Source organism: Apium graveolens, chromosome 10, assembly GCF_009905375.1.
Source record: "Apium graveolens cultivar Ventura chromosome 10, ASM990537v1, whole genome shotgun sequence".
NCBI classification, from domain to species: domain Eukaryota; kingdom Viridiplantae; phylum Streptophyta; class Magnoliopsida; order Apiales; family Apiaceae; genus Apium; species Apium graveolens.
The window spans coordinates 182,061,493-182,084,919 of NC_133656.1; the positions used below are offsets into that span (position 1 = coordinate 182,061,493).

A 23,427-nucleotide genomic window follows, 5' to 3' on the forward strand; every position below is an offset into this window, starting at 1 on the left:
AGCTTTCACTAATGCACAATGTCAGCAACTAATGAACATGATACAGACAAGTCTTAAGGATCTCTCCTCTGCTGCAAGTCATACTTCTTCAAATCAAAATGCAAATCTTGGACATCATCATCTAGCTGGTACTGCCCTTCATTTTGTCTGTCATACAAATTATAAACAGTTGTTAAATGATTCTATGTGGATTATAGATTCAGGGGCTACAGACCATATAACCCCTCATTTACATCTAATGATTGATATCCAAACTATAAATTCCACTCTTCATTTACCTAATGGTCAAACAACCACAATCACACACATTGGCACTATTCAACTACATTCCAATATAACACTTACTGAAGTGCTTCATGTACCGAGCTTTAACTACAATCTGCTGTCTATTCCTAAACTCACAAATTCAAATTCTTGTGATATATCTTTTACTAAGGATGCTTGTTATATTCAGGACCATATCTTGAAGAAGACCATAGAGATTGGTAAACTTCAAGACGGTCTCTACCTCCTAAATCAGCCAGCTCAATCATCTACTTCAACTCACAAACTTGTGACAAATTGTTATTCTGCTTATTCAGTATTTTGTAATCAAGCTAAGACACATGTAGTTGATTCTTCATTATGGCATGCCCGTTTGGGTCACCCATCTATCTCTTCTATGAACTTGTTGCCTAAAGATATGTATCATAACAGCGTGTTGTTCAAAGATTGTGAAGTTTGCTCTCTGTCTAAACAAACTAGAATTCTATTTCCAAATAGTATCTCTGTTAGTACTGAAATGTTCAATGTTATTCATGTGGACGTCTGGGGGCCATACAAGTATAAAACTCATGGAAATTGTAGCTACTTCTTGACTATAGTTGAAGATAAATCTCGGGCTACATGGACTTATCTATTTGCAGATAAAGGTCAAGTTGCAAAATTACTTACAGACTTTATAGCTTATGTGTCAAAACAATTCAAGTATGATGTCAAACACATTCGTACTGACAATGGAACTGAATTTCTTAGTTCAGTTTTCCAAAGTCATCTTTCATCTCTTGGTATTATCCATCAAAAGAGTTGTGCATACACTCCACAACAAAATGGTGTTGTGGAGCGCAAACACAGAACCCTTTTAAATACTGCTAGAGCTCTAAGAACTCAAGCAACTTTACCTATATCTTTCTGGGGGGATTGCATTCTCACTGCCACTTATTTGCTCAATAGATTACCTACTCAACTTTTAAAAGGGGTGTCTCCATATCAGATTTTATTTGACAAACCTCCATCATATGATCATTTGAAGGTATTTGGAACTTTGTGTTTTGCTACAAATAATAGTCCACATAAAGATAAGTTTGCTGACAGATCTACTAAATGCATATTCATTGGCTACCCATTTGCTCAAAAGGCATACAAAGTAATGAATTTAGAAACAAGACAAGTTTTTGTTTCGAGAGATGTACACTTTTGTGAACAGGTCTACCCTTTTAAATCTATCATTGTTTCCCCTACTCCTCCTTATTTGTACCCAGAACAGACTACATATACAGATCCTCTTTCTGAGGATTTTAATTCTACAACTTCTAGCTCTCATCCTGTTGTAGAATCGCAATATAGAGATTCTCCGACTCAAACGTCATCATCAACTCAAGTAGCTCCTCCGGTTATCAGAGAAAGATCGGTTCGCCACAAACAAATGCCAGCAAAATTTCAAGATTATGTCGGAGTACCAAAAATTCTCAAGCCAACTACTAATGCAGTTCAACTTCAGATGTCAAATCTGTTTTCTTCTGACTATCATGCTTTTATGGCTAATATTACTCATGTTCCTGAACCAACTTCATACAAAACAGCTTGTCAACATTCAGTGTGGTGTGAAGCTATGGCTACTGAGCTGGCAGCTCTTGAAGCTAATGAGACTTGGAAAATAGTACCCTTACCTGCAGGAAAGAGAGTGGTAAGTTGTAAATGGTTGTATAAGGTGAAATTCCATCAAGATGGTACTGTGGAACGCTATAAAGCAAGGTTAGTTGCTCGTGGATTTACTCAAACAGAAGGCCTGGATTATTTTGATACTTTTGCCCTGGTGGCAAAAATGACTATAGTCAGAGTTTTATTATCTTTGGCAGCAGTTAGCAATTGGTCTGTTACACAGATGGACGTGACTAATGCTTTTCTCTATGGTGAGTTGCAAGAGGAGGTGTATATGGCTATTCCTCAAGGGTACACTATTCCTTCTCAGTTTGCTCATTATTCTGATAATGTTTCTCTTGTTTGTAGACTGGTTAAGTCAATTTATGGTCTAAAACAATCTCCCAGAGAATGGTTCATAAAATTTAAGTCTGTTTTACTGGAGTATGGCTTTCATCAAGCTCATTCAGATCACAGTTTGTTTGTACTAGCTCAGCCAACTAGTTTTCTGGCTATTTTGGTGTACGTGGATGATATTCTAGTCGTGGGAAACAATCCTACTACTGTTAGCAGAATTAAGTCACACTTAGCCAGTCATTTCAAGATTAAGGACTTAGGTCCCATTAAGTATTTCTTAGGGATTGAGGCTGCAAGATCAGACAAAGGTATCTACTTGAATCAGAGGAAATATACTTTTGACATTATCAAAGATGTTGGTTTTGAGCAAGCTCGTATTGCTACAGTTCCTATGGAACAGAATCACACTTTGTTAAGTGATAGTACTTCACCATTCCTGTATAATCCTGCTCCCTACAGACGTTTAGTTGGTCAATTGATATATTTAACAATCACTCGCCCAGATTTATCTTACTCGGTTCACGTGTTATCTCAATTTTTAGCATCACCACGGCAATGTCACATGGATGCTGCTCTAAAAGTTGTAAAGTATCTCAAACATACTATTGGCCAAGGGATTTTTTTGTCCTCTGATAGTTCTCTGAGTTTAACAGCCTATGCTGATGCCGATTGGGGAGGTTTTCCAAATACTCGACAATCACTAACTGGCTATTGCATTACGTTGGGTAATTCTTTGCTTTCTTGGAAGTCGAAAAAACAGCATACTGTGTCAAGATCTTCTGCTGAAGCAGAATATCGAGCTCTGGCTGATGTCTGCTGTGAGATTACTTGGCTGTTATCTCTGTTTCATGAGCTAGGAGTTCAGAATCTGAAACATGTGACACTATTCTGTGATAACCGTTCAGCTTTGCATATAGCAGCTAACCCCGTTTTTCATGAACGGACAAAACATATTGAAATAGATTGTCATCTAGTTCGGGAGAAGCTTCAAAAAGGAGTTATTCAGACAGCTTATCTTCCGTCTCAAGAGCAACCTGCAGATTTACTCACTAAAGCCATTCCTTCATATGCAATGGAATTTTTACTGTCCAAGCTTGGAGTGCTCAATCTTTTCTCACGTCCAAGCTTGAGGGGGGATGATGAACATACACTATCAAATAGAACAGCATCATGTCAACATCAGGGTGACATCACTGCAGTTAGTTAGTTATGCCAGCTCAGCTAGTTAGTAGTGATTTGTAGTTAGTATAAATATAGATTAGAGGTGTAGATCTAAAGATAAGAATTGAAAAATAATAAACTCTCTCTCTTCTCTTAATATGAGTTAGCTTCTTCAGTAAGACATCATTGTTGGTGACCTTCTTCTTCATTTCATAATACTGTATTCTTATAGTTTTGTGAGCTTTATACCTTGTGACAGAAAATAACACGAAGAATTGGTGACGCGGAAAACCCGTAAATGGGAAAAATCCGCGGGTGAGATTGTATACGTCACCTAATGAACTCCACTAAAATTTGATATAGATTACAAGGATTTTTTCATGATACATTTTATTGATCACTTGTGCTATCGTAGTGTTTGTAGGTTTTGTTCTTGGTTGATGTGTTTCAGTGTATTCTAAGTTGTTCAACTTGATGAAAAAGACGAGCTTGAATTGTATTTGTTTGCTGTGTTTTCTTGTGTGTTCCCCCTTCTGCATTTGTCTCCCTCATCCTTATCCCTTCTTTCTCGCCAATTCAAACCCCATGAACCAATCCTTCCACCTTTTTCTCCAATAGATGCCATTGTTGTTGAAGACTAGGTCTTGTTATGTAACTATATCCTAAAAACTCGGCTAGTTGCAGACTTGGTCACTCATTTTTATCGTTAGCCTTTCCTATCTGATCCCGTCCAAGACGTATTCCTTCTCTTCTCGTTCTGACATGTCTCCTATTAACTTATTGTCCATGTGTTGATCACGTCGTGTTATAACAAAAAATCCTCACAGCAAAGTCCGAAAGGCATGGTCTAAGTAAAGTTACATTTAGACGAGTTCAGCTTTTATTAACTATTTATTTTTAATTTTTTAATTATTTTATTTTATTTGTAATCAGTGACTAATTTGATATATTTGGACATGATAAATGGCCTACTTGATAATTAACCCTTAATTAATGTCATCACTTTATCCAATTTTCTAATATTTCTTTACCAAAATACACTTTTTCTTAGGGGTGTATTCATTTCAGATTTTAAAAAATTAATAATAATCCATCACTTTAATTGTTCCTGGATTTTGACGAAGCTGATGAATATTTTTTTGCAGAGTCTTGCTAATTTTATGAAATTTTTCACAAATAATTCAAAATCTCATGTATTTTAAAGAGATTTCAAAATATTAAAATGAAGTAGCAAATTCTTTAAAATCCACAACTTTTTCAAATAAAAAAATCCACAGATTTTTGAATACCGTCAGATTTTGATAGATTTTTAAAAATCCAAATTAAATACCGTAAATTTCAGTAGACTTTTTAAAATTTAAATTGAATACACTCATATTTTTAAAAACTTTTTTTAATTTTTATTCTTGTACCATTGTAGGTTTTTCGTTGAAATGATGTTAGTAAATAGTTGCTACCTCGATGCCATTTTAAACTTCTATCTTGATTTGTGAGGGATTACTATATTTTGATTAGTGTTAGTGCGATGTACACTTCTTTAGGTATTGTTCATATCTGGGCCTGTTGACCACCATCAAATAAGTAGGAGTATTAATTTATAAACCTGGAAAAATTTATCGATTAGTATTTATAAGTTGAATTTATAATTTATAAGCTCATTAATTGAATATTAGTGACAATATATTTTTTCTCAAATTATTTTGATTTTTCACCTTTTTATAAATTTTTATTTTAAAATATATGATTGTAAATGTTATTTAAATTTAAAATTCAAGAACTAAAAAAAATTATATTTAAAAATTATTTATTTTAACTCATTTAAGTAAAAAAAATTATGACTTATAAATAAATTATCCAAACACTTATATAAATTATAAATTTTTATCTATTTATCACTTATATATTTTAAGTGATAAGAAGTTTTTATCAACTTATCACTTATAAATCACTTATACATTTTAAGTGATAAATTACTTATTTTAAAATTTTCCAAACGGTACCTAAACTTTGGTTTCGGTTGATATGCAAACTGTTGATATAAGAAATATTCTTTTTAGGCTTGTTTTGTCGGTCGTAATAGTGTCCCTCTTTTTTAAGCTAAAAAATATTGTCTTTTCTACACAATATTGTAGGCTGTTTTACACAGTCGTACTATTGTCCTTGTGTATTTCTCAGATATAACACAAATTTACTTGTTCTTTCCTAAGAAATAAATCTTATGAGTTGCAGGAGACAAATTAATGTATTAATTGCATCTTCCACTAGCTTTGAGAAAGTAGTAAACTGTATGGTCTTTCTGGCTTGTTTCTTTCATTTGTTATTACGTAATTTTTTTCATGTATTGGAGCTGTCTTTTCATATTTTGTTAAAAATTTTGAACCAGATAGTTGATTTCTTTTCCCCTTGGTCATAGTAAATTTGTATCAATTTTCTTGTAAAGGTCTGACTTTTAATATCTATCAGGATGTTCGGCCAAGTACTCCTGCAAGGACACCTGGCACTGCTGATAGGGATAATAAAGAGGGGTTCAGATTTTCTAGTAATAGCGTAGGTGAAGTTGGCGGCGATGGTTTCCGTTATAAAGGCAGAAATGGCTCCAAGCTCACCAGCATCAAAAGCTGTTAATGGGTACAGGGAACCAAAACAAGGAGTGCTCCCAAGACTCCTTTCTGATGGTCGCCCGAGATCGAGTGATCCGTATGCTTACGGGTACTACAACATATATAGACTTCATATATACTTGAAAGTTTGAAACGTTTAAAGATATAATTTGTTTGAAACTCTTACATCAGTTGAACTTGAAACTATACATTCATAAAATGTAACAGTCATATTGCTTATAAAATATTTGGTGAAGCTGTTTTGGTTTAGGGAAATTTTTTATTTTTAGTTGACAGAGATCTTCCAGTAAATTTTAATATATTTTCTAATTAATATCAATTTTTATCCTAAATATATATATATATATATATAAAAAATTATTCCCAACCAAGTTGGTTGAAATACATCATCCACAATATTTTATTCCAGACTTCCGCAATGTTTCATTGCGGCAGGTGAGTACTACCGCAATGAAAATCTAACGATGGTTGGGGAACAGCTCTCATATATATATATATATATATTTATATATATATATATTTGAGATCGTCAGGAATTAGGTGTTTTAGGAGATGCTACTTTCTCGAGCATCAAAATTAGTAAATATATGATTTTAGTTGCAATTGTTAGCCAATATATATAATAGTAATATACTCCCTCCGTCCCTAGGATCTATACATGCATTATTTGCACGTATTTCGAGATTTTTATAAAATATAGTTATATAATGTTTTTTTCAAAAAAAATTTTTTGAATAAAAGTTTAAATATAGAATTTTATTCAGAAAAAAAAATTCTAAAAAAATATTATGAAATTATAATTAAAACAAGTATTTAAAAACATGTCAAAAAGTGATATATAGAATTAAATGGTATAGAGGAAGTAGCATAATAGCTTTACTCTTCTACTAATGTATGAATTTCTATATTTTTTCGGGAGAGTGCTGGGGATGCTGCTGTCTGTGCTGCTGTCTGTCTACTTTTTGAATGAAGGAAAAGAAGAATTTACTGTCTATGTTTATGGTACCTTTAAATTATAATTTAGACTGTCCGTTGCCTTTTTAATATCCCCTCAGCCACTTTTTGTTTCCATCAATGGACTGGAAGAGTAATAGACACACCGTGAATCAAAAAATCGTGCTGTCTGTTACTGGCCCCGGATTTCATGCAAGTAGAGTTTTTTTTAGAGTTACTTTTACCCTTTGTCATGTAAACTGAAGTTGAATATGATGCACACAGTTGTATTATTTGTCTTCCCCGGACTCAGCTCGAAGTGCTTAATATGGAACCGTGTCCAAATGTCGGAACAGACATTCTTTTAAAAATGATACAAATTTTTGGCTTAAAATAAGTGTATTAGTGTCCAAATCCATATCTGGGTGTCGAGTGCTCGACATGGCTACTTGGTGCAAAATGAACAGTCTGGTAATAGAGGTAGATATTTTCCTTTAAGTCCCTAAATTTGAAATTTGCATGGGACAGAAATAGGTCTGATTTTTATATGCTTTTGTTTCTATATTGTTTCTGGATAGTTCTGACTATATAAACAATCATGACGTAGAATGATTCGTGTTACTATCTATTAATTATGGAAATATGGGATCGTTTATAGAGAGTCTAACAGAAGTTGGAGAGAAAATGCAAATGTGTTATATTGTGGGTTATGTACTGCAAAGTGAAGCTACTTATCTATAGGCGGCAAATTTTGTAAGAAGGCATATAAGAAATCAAGCAGTAGTATGTACACTTGCTACTTAAAATTTCCCTTGGTGCATAGTTTTTCTGTACGTACAAGCAAATGGTTAATACCAGAGTTATTAACAAGTATGGAAAAGCTTATGCTTGCTTTGCTATACTTTCTGTCTAAATACTTTCACAGTAAAGCTACAAGAGCAAGTATGGAAAATGACTATAGACTTTTTGGTGTTAAAATAACTTTTACACTCCAATGCTAGTTCTATTAAACAACCAAGAAATTTCATATTTAGCTAACATTTTATCCAACTCATTTACTTTGTTCTAAAGTGGACCTCCTTGCACTCCATTATTAGTTATTTGATGATATTTTTGGTCCTATATATAAGATTAAGTATCCATTTATGCATTTATCCGTTCATGTATAGGTATGCATTGGAGTTGAGTTTTATAATTTTAGTTCTTATATTATGGCTATAAAACTAAATATAGTTATATGGATCTAAGAATGGCCATTAGCTTTGCTTTTTATACTGATTATTTTATATTTCTTGTTGTTTCGCTCTGCAAATTCAGTTTCAGTTCATTTGACATGTTTGCACCATTTCTCCCCGATTCAGGGCTAATACACGGGATTTCAGTCCTACATCAAGTGCAAAACTGAATGCAGCTCCTCGTGCTCCACGGTCAAGTTCGGGTACTGTTCCGAAGCTGTCTCCAATTATTCAGAGGGTAACTGCTGCTAAAGATTGGGAGTTTCTCATTGTACAAGCAAGAACCCGGTTCCAGTCAGGGCTAGTAATAGTAAAAGAACCCCATCTGCACAGGGGTCATCACCTCCAGTTGCTTAATGGGATAACCACCGGCCACAAAAGATGTCTCGCTCAGCAAAAAGGAAAAATCTTGTCCTAATATTCCAAGAAATAATGAAACCACTTCCTTAGACACTATATCTGATGTTGCAAGCAGTGAAAATGGATTAGGCTTTCCAATGCGCGTTTCTGGCAATTCTCCGAAGCAGGTTAAACCAAAGGGGAAGTTTTACCAACTGCTACATTAGAAAGTGAGGAATCTGGAGCAGCTGAAACTAAATCTAGTAAAAGCAAAAAATCAGATGAGTTAGATGATAAATCAGGCAAGAATGTTCAGAAACTATCACCTCTTCTCCTACCACCAAGGAAAACTAAGGTAGCTAGTCAGGAGGATCTTGGAGATGGCGTCCGTAGGCAAGGGAGAACTGGGCGACTTTTCACTTGGACAAGCAGCTTAGAAGTGCTAAACTTGGTTTCTATAAGACTGAAAGGTTGAGATGTTCTGTCTTTTTTCTAGTCTTTGGGTAATTAAATAGCTGTCCTGTCTTCTATTCACCGGCGGCAATGACTGACGTCTTATTGTCTAATAAATACTCTCAGTAAAGCAGGCTGGCCGCCAACTAGGAAACCCTCGGACCACAAGGCTTATACATGTCAGAAGCATACCACAGTGAATGCAGCAGCAGATTTCCTCGATCGGCACTTGTTTTCAAACATTTCAGGAATAACTATGTAATTTGTGTTTATCTCTTTTTTACAGTTAATTCGTGTTTATCTCAAATATATTAAAACTCGTTGTTTTTACCTGTTGGTTCAGATAATGGGTATGAAGAGCTCTTGGCTACTGCAAATGCTGTTTCTAATCCTGGTATGTTATAGTCATTTGGTTACATTTCGAAGAGTAACTCTAATATTTAACAGTTATTTATACATAAATGCAACTCACGCCTTGTCAAGTTCGTTTTGGCGGAAGATGGAGCCTATATTTGGTTTTGTATCTGATGGGAACATGACCTTTATGAAGGAGCAGGTATTTTCTGTATCCATCCGCACATGTAGAAGGATTGAATGAGTACCATGTGTACTCAATAGCATCCCTATGTCAAGATCTCTTTTTTCTACAATGGCTTCGCTGGAGCTGGTATATCCTCTCTTTTTTTGTCAGGCACGAGCTGCCATCAATGAGTTATTTTCTCAATTGCAAAAGATTTGCTTCTGTAGTTGGCGAATTTTAGGTATGATATAAATTGGCTAAAAGAGTTCTAGAGCAACATTTGCAAAGGATTAAATATTAAGAACTTTAATCATAGTTGACTCTCTAAAGAAGTCAATATTTTGCATGCTCAAAAATCGACAAGTATAAATCCTGATTTTGGAGCTCAAGCTTTTTGTGGCTTCAATTAAACCTGAAGTTCTTCGAGCTTTTGTTTTCGTGCAGGGGCAGAAGTGCAAGAGAGGTAGCAAGAGGCAAATGCTGATTTAAAAATTTCAGATACTTTTGTAGGTACATTGAAAAAGTTTTGGGGGGAGGAGGTGACTTTCAGATTTCCAAAGTTGGGGTAAGAATTTTTGTAAGTACAACAAGGCACTAGACTGTAATTGTTAAAGCACAATAGCTAGATGTGGGCTTGATGTTGGTTGATGGGGCTCTACTAGAGTCTTGTATCAGGAGACTAACAAAAAAATGGTTCACGAAACCAAATATTTGTAAAATTGACAAATTCACGTATGAATTACACGGATACAAATTTGTTTATTTGGTAATTTAATGATGGACTGCTAGAGTTTCATTTGGAGAAAAGACAAATTATAGTAATATAAGATGAATACATCGCTAGCGGTAAACATTTTGCAGACGAAAGATGGCATATGGATGATAATAATAACAAGTATATAGGAAGTCTTGTCTCTCTGACATGGTATGTTAGTTTAGTCTTTCTCTCGTAAGATCTGTCAATGGCGTCAACGAATAGTCTGGAGTACGCGATGAACAACATTTCTCTTGAAGACGAGGAAGAAGGAGGATTATCGATAGAACCAGAAACTCTGGTGGAGGACCATCACATAGATAATGGATTCAACGCTAAACTATGCGTGGTGGCCCGATTTCTATCAGATGGGAGGATAGATTTTTCTGCAATGCAACAAACAATGGCTACCCTATGGATACCTGGGAGAGGAGTTTACATGAAGGAATTGAAAATGAATCTGTATATGTTCCAATTTTATCATGAGGAGGATGTTTAAAGAGTCATGGAGGGATGCCCCTGATCTTTTAATAGAAGAGCTCTAATTATGCGTCGGTTAAAGGAAGGAGAAAATCCTCGAAGTGTAGACTTAAACATTGGAAATAGCATTGGAAAATTCATAACCGAGAAAATCATAACTGAGGTGGGAAATAGCATTGGAAAATTCATAGCATCATGTCCCAGTAATTTCACAGTAGTGTGGAGGGATTATCTTCGAGTGCGAGTGGAAATAGATGTTAACAAACCTCTCAAGAGAAGAATGAAGATAAAAAAAAGCAGCAGAGGATTGGTTCTGGATTTCGTTCAAATACGAAAATATTCCGACATTTCGTTTTATTTACGGAACATTGGGTCATTCTGATAAGTTCTGCAGTCGCCTTTTTGAAGTTCCTGAAGATCAAATAATAAATCCTTATGGGCCATGGATGAGGGCTCCTTTTAAAAGACAGATTACGCCTATATGAGCGAAGTGGTTGCGTCTTGGGATTGCAGACGATGATCGGAATTCTCAGAGTCAGTTCGGTGGTGGTAGCAGTCACGATCCGCATTTTTCGCCAGGGAATCAAACTGCCATTTGTCAAGGAGGAAATCGTGGATAAGATAATTCCAAAAAACCTCTAACAGACGATATCAACGGTAGAGCTGTTCATGAACCGAGATGTTCGTGAACAAGCTCGGACTCGGCTCGTTAAGGGCTCGTTCGGCTCGACTCGTATATAAACTCGAGCTCGAACACAAAAATGTGTTCGTTAAGCAAAACAAGCTCGAACCGAGTTTTGGTGTGTTCGGCTCGAGCTCGACTCGAACTCGACTCGAACTCGTTCAGCTCAAACTCGGCTCGTTAAAACTCGAAAAAAAAAATTATTTTTTAAATATTTTTTTAATATATAACCTAAATTATATAGATATACAAGATATACAGAGAGATATAGATACACAGAGATGGAGAAAGATGAGGCTTTCATGGCTATTCTCACCCAAATAGCAACCAATTCGTACTACTTTCACATATTACTTCAAATCAATTGATAAACACAACCAAATAAAGCAACTATCTTCGAACAACAATCTACTTCGATACAATACTTTTTCAAGAACCACTGAATTTGAAGCCACGCTTCAATTAAACCGTCGAACAACAATAAACTATATGATGTTCAGGTTATTAAGATTGGCGTAGTATCTAGTTGTGTGTGTTTATGTATGTATTCAATTGAAAAATTAGGGATTTAGAAATATACAAAATAAAGATGAGAGAAGCAAGGTGTTAGTCCCTTAACAATATAGCAAGAATTACAGAAGGGGGGTTGAATGGAATTCTTGAACCTTTTTCTCGAAATAAAAATGTTCAACTCGAATATAGATATAAGTGTTTTGATTAGAACAATGCGGAATAGAAACTTAATTGAATCAAAACATAAGTAATTAAAAACAAGAGTCTTTAAAAACTTTCTGGTGGATTTAAACAATTCCACCAGAGATATATATTATATATCGAGAGAACTCTGTGTGCAAGAATGCTCACAGCTGCTTACAAATTGAACTACTGAGAATACAGGGAAATGCTAAAGATTCTGCTTACAAAGATTTCTCTGTTTTTGTATCCCATCTCTCATATTTTTATTTGCTACGTTCTTGGTTTATATATTACCAAGATTACAAAGTCAAAAAGGCTGAATAAATATAAAAACTATCAGTCTTAAGCTTTGCTACTTTTCGTCCTCTATTACCCAGTTAATGGACTTCCACAGTAGATTTTTATACATCTCGACGGTTGTGCTCAGTTTTCACTGTTCAACTGCTGTTTGAATTCTTTATATGATCATCCATTGGACTTTATGAACATCCATTGGATATATGATCATCCGTCGACTTTATGAACATCCGTTGATGGCTTCATTGATAATCCGTCGACTGCTATATTAAACATCCGTTGATAGTCATTTGATCATCCGTCGATGGCTTTGTTAATCATCCGTCGGTAGCTATTTTGGCACTTGACTTCATTTCACTTATGCAGAATTACAAGATATCATTTATATACAATTAATCAATCTATTCTGCATATCTAGTTAAAGTCAACATGACTTATAGGTTACTACAGAATCTATACAAAGATGTATACAGAACTGTGCTACAGACTCATTATTACATAAGCTACTCACTCGATGGATAATAAGTCAACATCCGTCGAGACTATAATGAGTTATCCGTCGGGACTATAATTCTTATCCGTCGAGTGCTACATTATTTCACTAAGTAAAATCTACTTAGATGTTTTGTTTATGAAATCATCAAGTACACAACATATGCACAACAATCTCCCCCAATTTATGTCTACTGGAATTGTAGCCATAAATTAAGAGATACTTGATGATAACAAAACATCCTAAACATACAGCTTTAAAGACAAGTAGATAATACTGAAAGTGCTTCAAATAATCAAAATGAACAAAGTTTGGCTCACAGTCATTTCAAGATGCTCCTCTAGCCTGAGCAGATTTTTCTAGTTTCTTGAAGGTCTGGATCTTCTTCCAAGCTTCCTGTTGTTTTCATCAATCTGATTTTGGAGCTGCCTGCGGAATTCCAGTTCATCAGATTCTGAGAGATCTAGTTTTTCTTGCATTTCCAAGAGAGTCTCATTGCTAGAGATACTCAATTGGTCTTCTAACCTGAAGAATCTTCTCACACCTTTGTCATCTATGAATTCCATCAGCCAGTAGGACCTTAGATGCACTCTTCTCCATGTGTATGGGATGATTAGAGTCTTTGGGAGTGCATCTTTAGCTCTAATACTCCTTAGTTCTTCAATCTTCTTCAATACTAGTATTCTTGCAGTGATATTGAACCCAAAATTCTTAAAGGATGAATAAATTTTAATCAGTACAGCTTGGCTCTCTTGAAGAATCCTGTGAAGTGGCCACACAATCTCCTTTCCTCCTTTGTACTTGAACACTAACCTTTCAGGTAGGTTTCTGTATGCATCAATTCCCCTCACTTCATCTAGTTCATCCAGATAAATATTTAGATTTGAAAACTCTTTGATGTCACACAAGTACAAGTAGTCTCCCCTGTTAACTTTGGGTTGAGCTTTAACTACTGATTTGGATTTGAGAGGTGACAGCTTCACTTTCTTGACTGCCCTTGACTTTGTCCTTTTTGGCTTGCTAAGGATTGGTAAACTGAAGTCAGGAATTGGTATGTTATCCCACTCTATTGGCTCATCCTTGGGCACAATAGGTTCACCATGAATATTCCTGTAGGGATCCACCACCCTTATATCTTCAAATACCACAGAGGGCTTTGATGCTTGATTTGTAGCTGGTGTGGGTACCTTAGGAAATTGATCTTCCAATTTTTTGTCAACAATATCCAGTTTCCTTTTTGTTCTTCTAGCCAATTCTTTCTTTCTTGGGGATTTCTTCTGTTCTTCAATTTGCTTCCTTGATTCAGTGGCTTCAGAAGGTTGAGAGGGAATTTGTTGAGATGAACTTACAGCCTGTAGCTTGGCTAAGATAGCAATCTGCTCTTTCTTTTGTTTAGTCTTCTTTGCATCTGGAGTAGCTTGCTTCTTTTCCTGCTTTAATCTTGCCTTTTCTTCTCTCTTTGCTTGAGCAAATTGAGGATGTCCAGCTATCACACAAATTTTCTTTCCATTTCTAAATATCTTAGCAATTCTCCTTTTTGAAGCTGATTCAGCTGGATCTTTATAAAATACAAATGATCTTGACAGAAGCTTCTTCTCATCAGGCTTGGGTGTCTCATACACAGTGTCCAAGGGGTTCTTCAAAGATAATTTTGGATAGTTTGCCCTTGGTTTAAGAATTATTTCAGCCTTTGTAGACTTGATGCAGGAAGATTGTCCTCTTTCCAGATAATTCATGCTCATCTCATTCACACTTATTTGCTTGACTTGAGAGTGATGGATGGCTGACTTAACTGGCTCCTTGAGAAATTCAAACTTTTTCCGTATCTCCTCATCAATCTTCTCCCAGTTGATCAAACTCAACTTTCCTTTCTCAGCAACTTTCAAGTTTGCTGCTGCTTTAATTAGATCTATACCATCTGCAACTGGTGGCTTGGAGACAGTAATTGAAGGTACAATTACTTTGTTGATTTGTACTTGAAGTTTCTCCCCCTCACTTGGTCCTTTCTCCCCCTTACTTGGTTCTCTCTCCCCCTTTTTGTTATCATCAAGTTGAGGAGTTAGGCCTTGTGCTTTAGCCAGTTGCATGAGAAGACTTGTCTGAGACTGTTGATTTTAAAGAAGGATGTCCACAGAATTCTCAATGACTTGAACTCTATCTTCCAACTTGGCTAGCTTCTTTTCAGAATCTGATTCTCTCCTCAGTCTCAGTAATAGATCCTGTATGGTACCATATGGCATGACTGAATCCAGCTTCTCAGAATTGTAGGTCTTCAAGTCAGCTATATCCTTTTTGATTTCATCTACACTCAGATTCTGTCTGACTTGCTGTAGCTTCATTAGATGTAAAGAATCTAGGTGAGCTTGAAGAACATCCTTGGTACCAGCATTTGAGCTCTTCTGAATGGCCTTTTGGATATACATGATTTGTTTGACCAAGGATACATTGAGTTGTCCAGGTGTGGATTCCTTAGTCAAGGCCCATTCAGGTAGATCAGGAGTAGAACTTGGGCATTCATCTCCCCCTAAGTTCATGCTTCCATCAAATGAAATAGAGTCATCATCATTAGAATTTACTCCAAATTCTTCAGATGGCTAATCAGCTGTAGGAGGCATTAAATTGACAGCAACTTTATCCCTTTTTAGAGATTCTGAAGTATGCACCAAATTTAATGTCTTTTCTGCCTCCTCATTGTCCTGAGCAGCCAACAATTGATAGGCTGACACATGATGTATAAATGTGTCAGCATCCAAGGAAATGTTATCAATTACAGGCTTGTAATGTTGCTGAAATTGTCTTTCCTTTTCAGCATCATCCACAATCATTGACTCATGAGCAATGGATGTATCCACCCTTATTACTTCTGTACCTGATTTTCTCTCATAATCTCTTTTTTGTTGCATCAGGGTCTCACCCTGGCTCCCCACCCTCACACCCTCACCTTCACCTACTAAGGTGGGACTCCTCTCACTCACTTTTGCCAATCCTGAATAAATGGATTGTTGATTTTCACTCTTTTCCTCTCCTTTTGCCTGGGAGCAACCCAACCTCTCACTCAATACACTCTCCTCTCTCAGTCCTAAGAGTGACTGTACAACCACTAAATCTTCTGCACTTGAAATAATTGAAGTTTGAAGTTGTGCAGAGATACTCGGCGGATAAGTAATATCCATCGAGTGAGTGGTAATGAATGAGGTGGGAATAGAAACTATTGTTGACTCTGTGTTGATTGAAGATATTTGGGGCGCAGATGTCACAATAGTATCTGAAAGAATTGGCAAGTGAGCCAACAAATCATCTAAAAGATGATGCTCACTTGCACTAGATTTTGGCTTCACCAACAGAGTTAAAGAAGGGGAATCAGGAATTGAAGTGTTTATCATATCCACTTCCAGAGAGTTTATTGGTGAGTATGGTGTTTCAGATGCTTCTATTATTAGAGATTTTGGCTGTGACTCCACATTTATTGGAGCCACATCAAACTGAATTTGAGAGAGTGCAGGGACTGTGTCTTTAGCACCAGTTTGCACTGTGTGTGCCCTGTGCATCCCCAGAGGTTTTAGATTTCTTCTTTCTTGTGTAAGTTTGGGGTGAGCTTGTGTCCCTAACCCTTTGGGCCTGTGCTCTTGGCTGAGAGCTTTGTTCAATAACTGCATCCTTTTGGGAGGATGCAGCTAGAAGTGAGCTTTTATCCTTTTTAAGCACTGCAGTTTGTTGGGAAACTACAGTGTGTCTAGGCTGGGATTCACTCAACTCTCCAACCTTATTCTTGGGGTTTCTTTGATGTTCACCCCTTCCCTCACCTGACTTTCCCTCCTTCACACTCCCCTATTTTAGTTTTATGGATTTTTCAACTGGCATCTTTTGAGAGATGCCAGAGGGGGTTTTCTTTGATTTAGATTTGGAAATTGTAGAGGGTTTGGAAGCTTTGGTAGGCAACTGTTTGGTCATTGGCACAGTTGTCATAGCTACTCCTGAAGTCAAAGAAATAGTGGAGGTTGGAATAGTTGTAGGGATAGATGAACTTACCTCACTTACCTGAGGTGCCTGCATTACAGGAAAATAGAACATTGGCACATCCCTGTGATGGTTGGCTCTGTTCAAATCTGTAATGAGGCTTCTCTCTTGAACCCAACAAGCCAGTTTGTTGTTTGGGTTCTCAAGCACAATCTCTTGACATGGATGGTTAGCCAATAACATTAAAAATCTAGCATAATACACATTCTTTCCTCTTTTAGCTAACTCACATAGTTTAAAACTCAACTCAAACAAGACAAGGTCACTGAAATTATAAAATTTATCTGTAACTAGCATGTATAGCATGTTAAGCATGGAAATATTCACTGAATCAAAATTACTGACTTTTCCAGAGAAAACTTTAGTAACCACATCACACAAGAAACTCCACTCCTTCCTAAGACCCAATCTCCTAATATCACTTAGTTTAGTAGTAGGAAGTGCATAATGCATGGAATTAAGCATATTGATAATATCAGTGTCATTGTGTGGTGAAGTCACATTATTATCAGGAATTTTGAAACATGCTTTTATCACATCACTATTGATACATAACTCGTTACCTTTGATGGTTAGAGTGATGGTATTGTCAGCCGAGTTGTAGATAGTAGTGGTCCACATCTCTTCAAAAACTTCACAGAAGATTGTGGGTGACTCCAGCATGGCGTAATTTAGCTTGCAATTCTTCACAAAGTCCATCATCTTGTGATAGTCCTCTGATTGCTGAATACCCTTATTGACCAAAGCAGTGAAGTTGTTCTTCTCATAAATGAATCCAGTTTGAGACATAATCTTTACTATAGGTGTCATTGTTAGAGAATGAAAGCTTGAAGAGAAAGAGAATATTTGCTTGAGAGAGAATGAAATAAAAGCAGTTGAATTTGAGAATGATAAAAGAAAATAATTGGAATGAAATAAGCTTTTACACTATCTCAAAAATAACTGATAAAAATAATAAAGTAAAGTAAATTAACCCATAGAAATTGCCTAAAATAGCCGTTTAAAAGTAAACTGTAAAAATTCCACCCATTATCCGTCGTGTAATGCTTACAAACTGTAAGTATACTCGATGGATAATGTTCAGGGAATTAACGGCTGAGATTTAGACAATTCGACGGATGAGCATAAACTGATATCCGTCGAGACATATAGTATTCCAGAAAAATAATTGACTTTTATTAGCAAGTAGTATATCGACGGATGACCGGATAAGGGTCATCCGTCGAGATGCAAATTTTGACTTAGCCAAAATTTCACCCAAGACTTAAAAATCAACTAAATTTCTGGCTACATTACAACTTGCAAAATAACTCAGATAAATTTAAGAGTAATTAAGCATACCTAACTCACTTACCAACCTTGAAAAGGTGGATTCATCCAGTGGCTTGGTAAAGATATCTGCAAGTTGCTTCTCACTTGGAACAAAATATAATTCCACAGTACCATTCATCACATGTTCCCTTATGAAATGGTACTTGATGTCTATGTGCTTTGTCCTTGAATGTTGCACTGGATTTTCAGTGATGGCAATTGCACTTGTGTTATCACAGAAAATAGGAATCCTCTCAACTTACAAACCATAGTCTAGCAATTGATTTTTCATCCATAAAATCTGTGCACAGCAACTGCCAGCAGCAATATATTCAGCTTCAGTTGTAGAAGTAGAAACTGGATTTTGCTTTTTACTGAACCAGGACACAAGCTTGTTTCCTAAAAATTGACAAGTTCCTGTTGTGCTCTTTCTATCAATTCTACAACCTGCATAATTTGTATCTGAATAACCAGTTAGATCAAAACCAGAATCTCTAGGGTACCAAATGCCAAGTTTTGGTGTTCCCTTGAGATATATGAAAATTCTCTTAATAACTATCAAGTGAGATTCTCTAGGATCAGCCTGAAATCTAGCACATAAACATGTAGCAAACATTATATCTGGCCTACTAGCTGTTAAGTACAGAAGTGAGCCAACCATGCCTCTATAACTTGAAATATCCACAGACTTTTCAGTAGTGTTTAGTTCAAGCTTAGTTGCAGTGGCCATGAGAGTTTTTGCAGATGTGCAATCCATTAGATCAAACTTCTTTAAAAGATCAAAAATATATTTAGTTTGACTAATGAATATTCCATCACTAATTTCTTAACTTGCAAACCAAAAAAGTAAGTTAGTTATCCCATCATACTCATTTCATACTTACTTTGCATCAATTTGGCAAACTTTTTGCAAAGTTTTTCATCTGTAGAGCCAAAAATAATATCATCTACATAGATTTGAACAAGTATACTAGAGCCATTAACATTTCTGAAAAATAAAGTTTTATCTACAGTATCTCTTATGAAATGATTTTCCGAAAGGAACTTTGATAAAGTGTCATAGCAGGCTCTAGGTGCTTGCTTCAGTCCATAAAGTGCTTTCAGAAGATAATAGACATATTCTGGAAAATTTGGATCTTCAAAACCAGGAGGTTGACTAACATACACTTCTTCCTCCAAAATCTCCATTTAGAAAGGCACTTTTGACATCCATTTGATAGACATTGAAATTTGTATGGGCTGCATAGGCTAAGAAGATTCTGATGGCTTCAAGTCTTGCAACAGGAGCAAAAGTTTCATTAAATTCATTCCTTCTTGCTGACAATAACCCTTAGCAACCAATCTAGCTTTATTCCTGATTACTATGCCATTTTCATCCATTTTATTTCTGAATACCCACTTGGTGTCTATTGGATTCTTTCCTTTAGGCTTGGGTACCAGCTTCCATACATTATTCCTTTCAAATTGGTTTAGCTCCTCCTGCATAGCTAAAATCCAATCAGGATCCAACAAAGCTTCTTCTACCTTCTTTGGTTCTTCCTTTGTCAGAAAGCTGCTGTATAGACATTCTTCCTGAGTTTCTCTTCTTGTTTGAACTCTAGAAGAAACATCACCAATGATAAGCTCAAAGGGGTGATCTTTTGTCCATTTCCTTTGTTGAGGTAGATTAGCTCTAGATGAAGAGACCTCATGATTGTCTTCATGTGTGATTGAGTTTTGATTGCTAGAAACTCCCCCTGAGTTTATGGATCTTTGATTTGAGAAAGGGGAATTTTCTATAGGTGATCTGTCTTGACCTCCTGCTCCTTTTGATAACCCGAGGAATGGTGAATTTTGAGTACCGACGGATGAGGCAGGTTGTCTTCCGACGGATAACACATATTGCCTTCCGACGGATGAAGCATTATGCAACTCGACGGATGTTGAGTTTTGTGCTTCATTGGTGGTAGATTTGTCTGCATTATCCTTAGACATTGTTTCTTGATCACTCTCATCATCACTGTCATTACTAACCATCTCCACATTTTTGAATTTGAAGCTCTCATGGTAATCTTCATCTATCAGTCCTTCAATCTTTTTATCATCAAACACAATATGTATAGATTCCACAACAATGTTGGTTCTTAGATTGTAGACTCTATATGCTTTACCAATAGCATATCCAACAAAAATTCCTTCATCTGCTTTAGCATCAAACTTCCCATTTTGATCAGTTTGATTTATCAGGATATAGCATTTGCAGCGAAAGATATGAAGAAAGTTTAGAGTTGGCTTCTTGTTCTTGAACAATTGATAGGGAGTCATGCATCTTGCTTGATTAACCAGTGAAATGTTCTGAGTGTAGCATGCAGTATTTACAGCTTCAGCCCAGAAATATGTTGGTAGTTTAGATTCTTCAAGCATTGTCCTTGCAGCTTCAATAAGTGATTTGTTCTTCCTTTCCACTACTTCATTCTATTGTGGAGTCCTTGCTCCTGAAAACTCATGCAGAATCCCATTTTCTTCACAAAATGTTCTCATGACAGAATTCTTGAACTCAGTTCCATTGTCACTCTAGATTCTTCTAACTTTAAAATCAGGATGATTGTTGACTTGCCTTATGTGATTGATGATGATTTCACTAGCCTCATCTTTAGACTTTAAAAAATGAGTCCAAGAGAACTTTGAGAAATCATCTACACTTACTAGGAAAAATCTTTTCCTTGAGATGGACAATATATTGACTGGTCCAAACAAATCCATGTGAAGCAGTTGCAAAGGCTCTTCAATTGTTGAATCAAGTTTCTTCCTGAATGATGCTTTAATCTGCTTCCCTTTTTGGCAGGCATCACACAGTCCATCCTTTGTAAACTCCACTATAGGAATGCCTCTTACTAGTTCTTTCTTTACCAGCTCATTCATGGTTTTGAAGTTTAAATGGGATAGCTTCTTGTGCCATAGCCAACTTTCATCCTGACTTGCTTTATTGAGAAGGCAAGTTACAGATTCTGCTTTGGATGAGTTGAAATCAGCTAGATACACATTTTCTCTTCTCACACCCGTGAGAACCACTTTGTTGCTTTAATTATTAGTCACAACATAGGCTTCTTTGTTGAAGGTTACTGAATTGCCTTTGTCACAAAGCTGGATGATACTCAACAAATTGCGTTTGAGACCATCCACTAAGGCAACCTCCTCAATGATGACATTGTCCTTTGAAATCAAGCCATATCCCACAGTATAACCCTTGTTATTATCTCCAAAAGTAATACTTGGGCCAACTCTCTCCTTAAACTCTGTGAGCAGGGTAGAATCACCAGTCATGTGTCTTGAACAACCACTATCCAAGTACCAAAGATTCCTTCTATTTCCCTGCACACATCAAAATCAAATCAAGTTGATTTTGGTACCCAAGTTTTCTTGGGTCCTTCCTTTCTTTTTCCAGGCTTCATCACAAAAACACTCAATTCTTTGAACTTTGGTGATTTGAGCATGGACATCCCTGGATGTTTTCCATGCTTTAATCACCTCTTGTTCACGCTCGAGCTGCTTCTTTAAAATCTCTTTCTTTTTCAAGGACTCAGTTAATTCCTCCTTGGTAATCTTACACTCAATTCTTAGTTTCTCAAAATCAACAAACTGAGACTCAAGCACATTATTCCTCTCACTTAAAAACAAGTTGTTTTCTTTGATTTTAGCATTTTCTTTAGTAAGAGACTTAAGTGTAACACGCAAATGATATAATTCTGTAGACATGTCATTTATGGCATCATTACACTCAGCTTTAGATAAATGTGCAAGGTTTGTATTAATTACCTGATTGCTTGAGAAACTTGTCTCTGTTTCATCAGACTTGGCCATTAGGGCTAGATTGACATAGCTGACATCTTTATCTTCATCCAAACCATCTGCTGTCCAGTCATTCTCTTGTGTAATAAAAGCCCTTTCCTTTTGTTTGAGTAGATCAAAGTATTTTTGCTTATAATCCATAGACTCAAACCTTTTCTTACTGGAATCTGACTTTCTACACTCATTTGCAAAATGCCCTGCCAAGCCACATTTGAAACATTTGAATTTTGACTTATCCACCATGTTTCTATTTGGCTTGGCTGCTCCAAAGTTCTTTTTGAACTTGAGCTTGACAAATCTCCTGGAAAGAAATGCTAGGTGCTCATCAATGTTCTCCATGTCATCTTGGCTCAATGAATCTTCACTTTCTACTGCAAGCCCCTTGCCCTTGTTCTCACAGACCTTAGAAGTTGACTCAACAGCTTCCATCTTCACTTCCTTCTCCTTTTCCAAATCAGCAACTAGTGCAATGGATCCTCATTTCTTCTTTCCTCTCTCCATCCTTTCATCCTGCTCTATCTCAAGCTCATAGGTCTTCAGGATGCCATACAGTCTCTCCAAAGTAAACTCTTTATAATCTTGTGAGTTTTTTAATGAGACTGTCATTGGTTTTCATTCCTTTGGAAGAGATCTAAGGAATTTCAAATTAGAGTCTTTAGTATGATAGACTCTTCCATGCAACTTAAGAGCATTTAGTAGTTTTTAAAATCTACTAAAAATGTCAGTGAGTGACTCACTTTCCTCATTGTGAAAATGCTCATATTGCTGAATCAAGAGTTGCATCTTATTTTCTCTAACTTGCTTAGTGCCATCACAGATTATCTGTATAGTATCCCAGACTTCCTTGGCAGTTTTGCAGTTGATAATGTTGTCAAACATGTCTGCATCAACTCCATTGAACAGAATGTTCATGGCCTTTTTATCCTTCCTGACTTGTTCAATGTCAGGATCAGACCATTCGTGCCTCGGCTTGGGAACTGATGACTCGTTTCCTGTTGCAGCTCTCATTGGAACGTGAGGGCCTCTTTCTATGCAGTCCACATAGGCCTCATCTTGAGAAAGCATATGAAGATGCATCTTTACCTTCCAATGATGGTAATTATCTTTATCAAGAAAATGAATCTTGACTCTAACATCTTTCTTGTTCATCTTGCTGAATTGTTTTGATCTTTAAACTCTTTGTAGATTAAGAGCTTGCTCTGATACCAATTGCTAGTCCCTTAACAATATAGCAAGAATTACAGAAGGGGGGTTGAATGGAATTCTTGAACCTTTTTCTCGAAATAAAAATGTTCAACTCGAATATAGATATAAGTGTTTTGATTAGCACAATACGGAATAGAAACTTAAT

At 36.2% G+C, this 23,427-nt stretch overlaps 1 long non-coding RNA gene and 1 pseudogene across 1 annotated transcript; one reads left to right on the plus strand and one right to left on the minus strand.

The window, feature by feature from the left end:
* The window catches only part of LOC141691403 (uncharacterized), a 508,513-nt pseudogene that overhangs the window by 337,994 nt on the left and 147,092 nt on the right, over window positions 1–23,427 (minus strand).
* On the plus strand, window positions 5,566–10,145 carry LOC141693764 (uncharacterized). The gene is made up of 5 exons (XR_012563240.1): window positions 5,566–5,702; window positions 5,881–6,126; window positions 8,333–9,015; window positions 9,125–9,256; window positions 9,342–10,145. It is a non-coding gene; the product is annotated as an uncharacterized LOC141693764 (long non-coding RNA).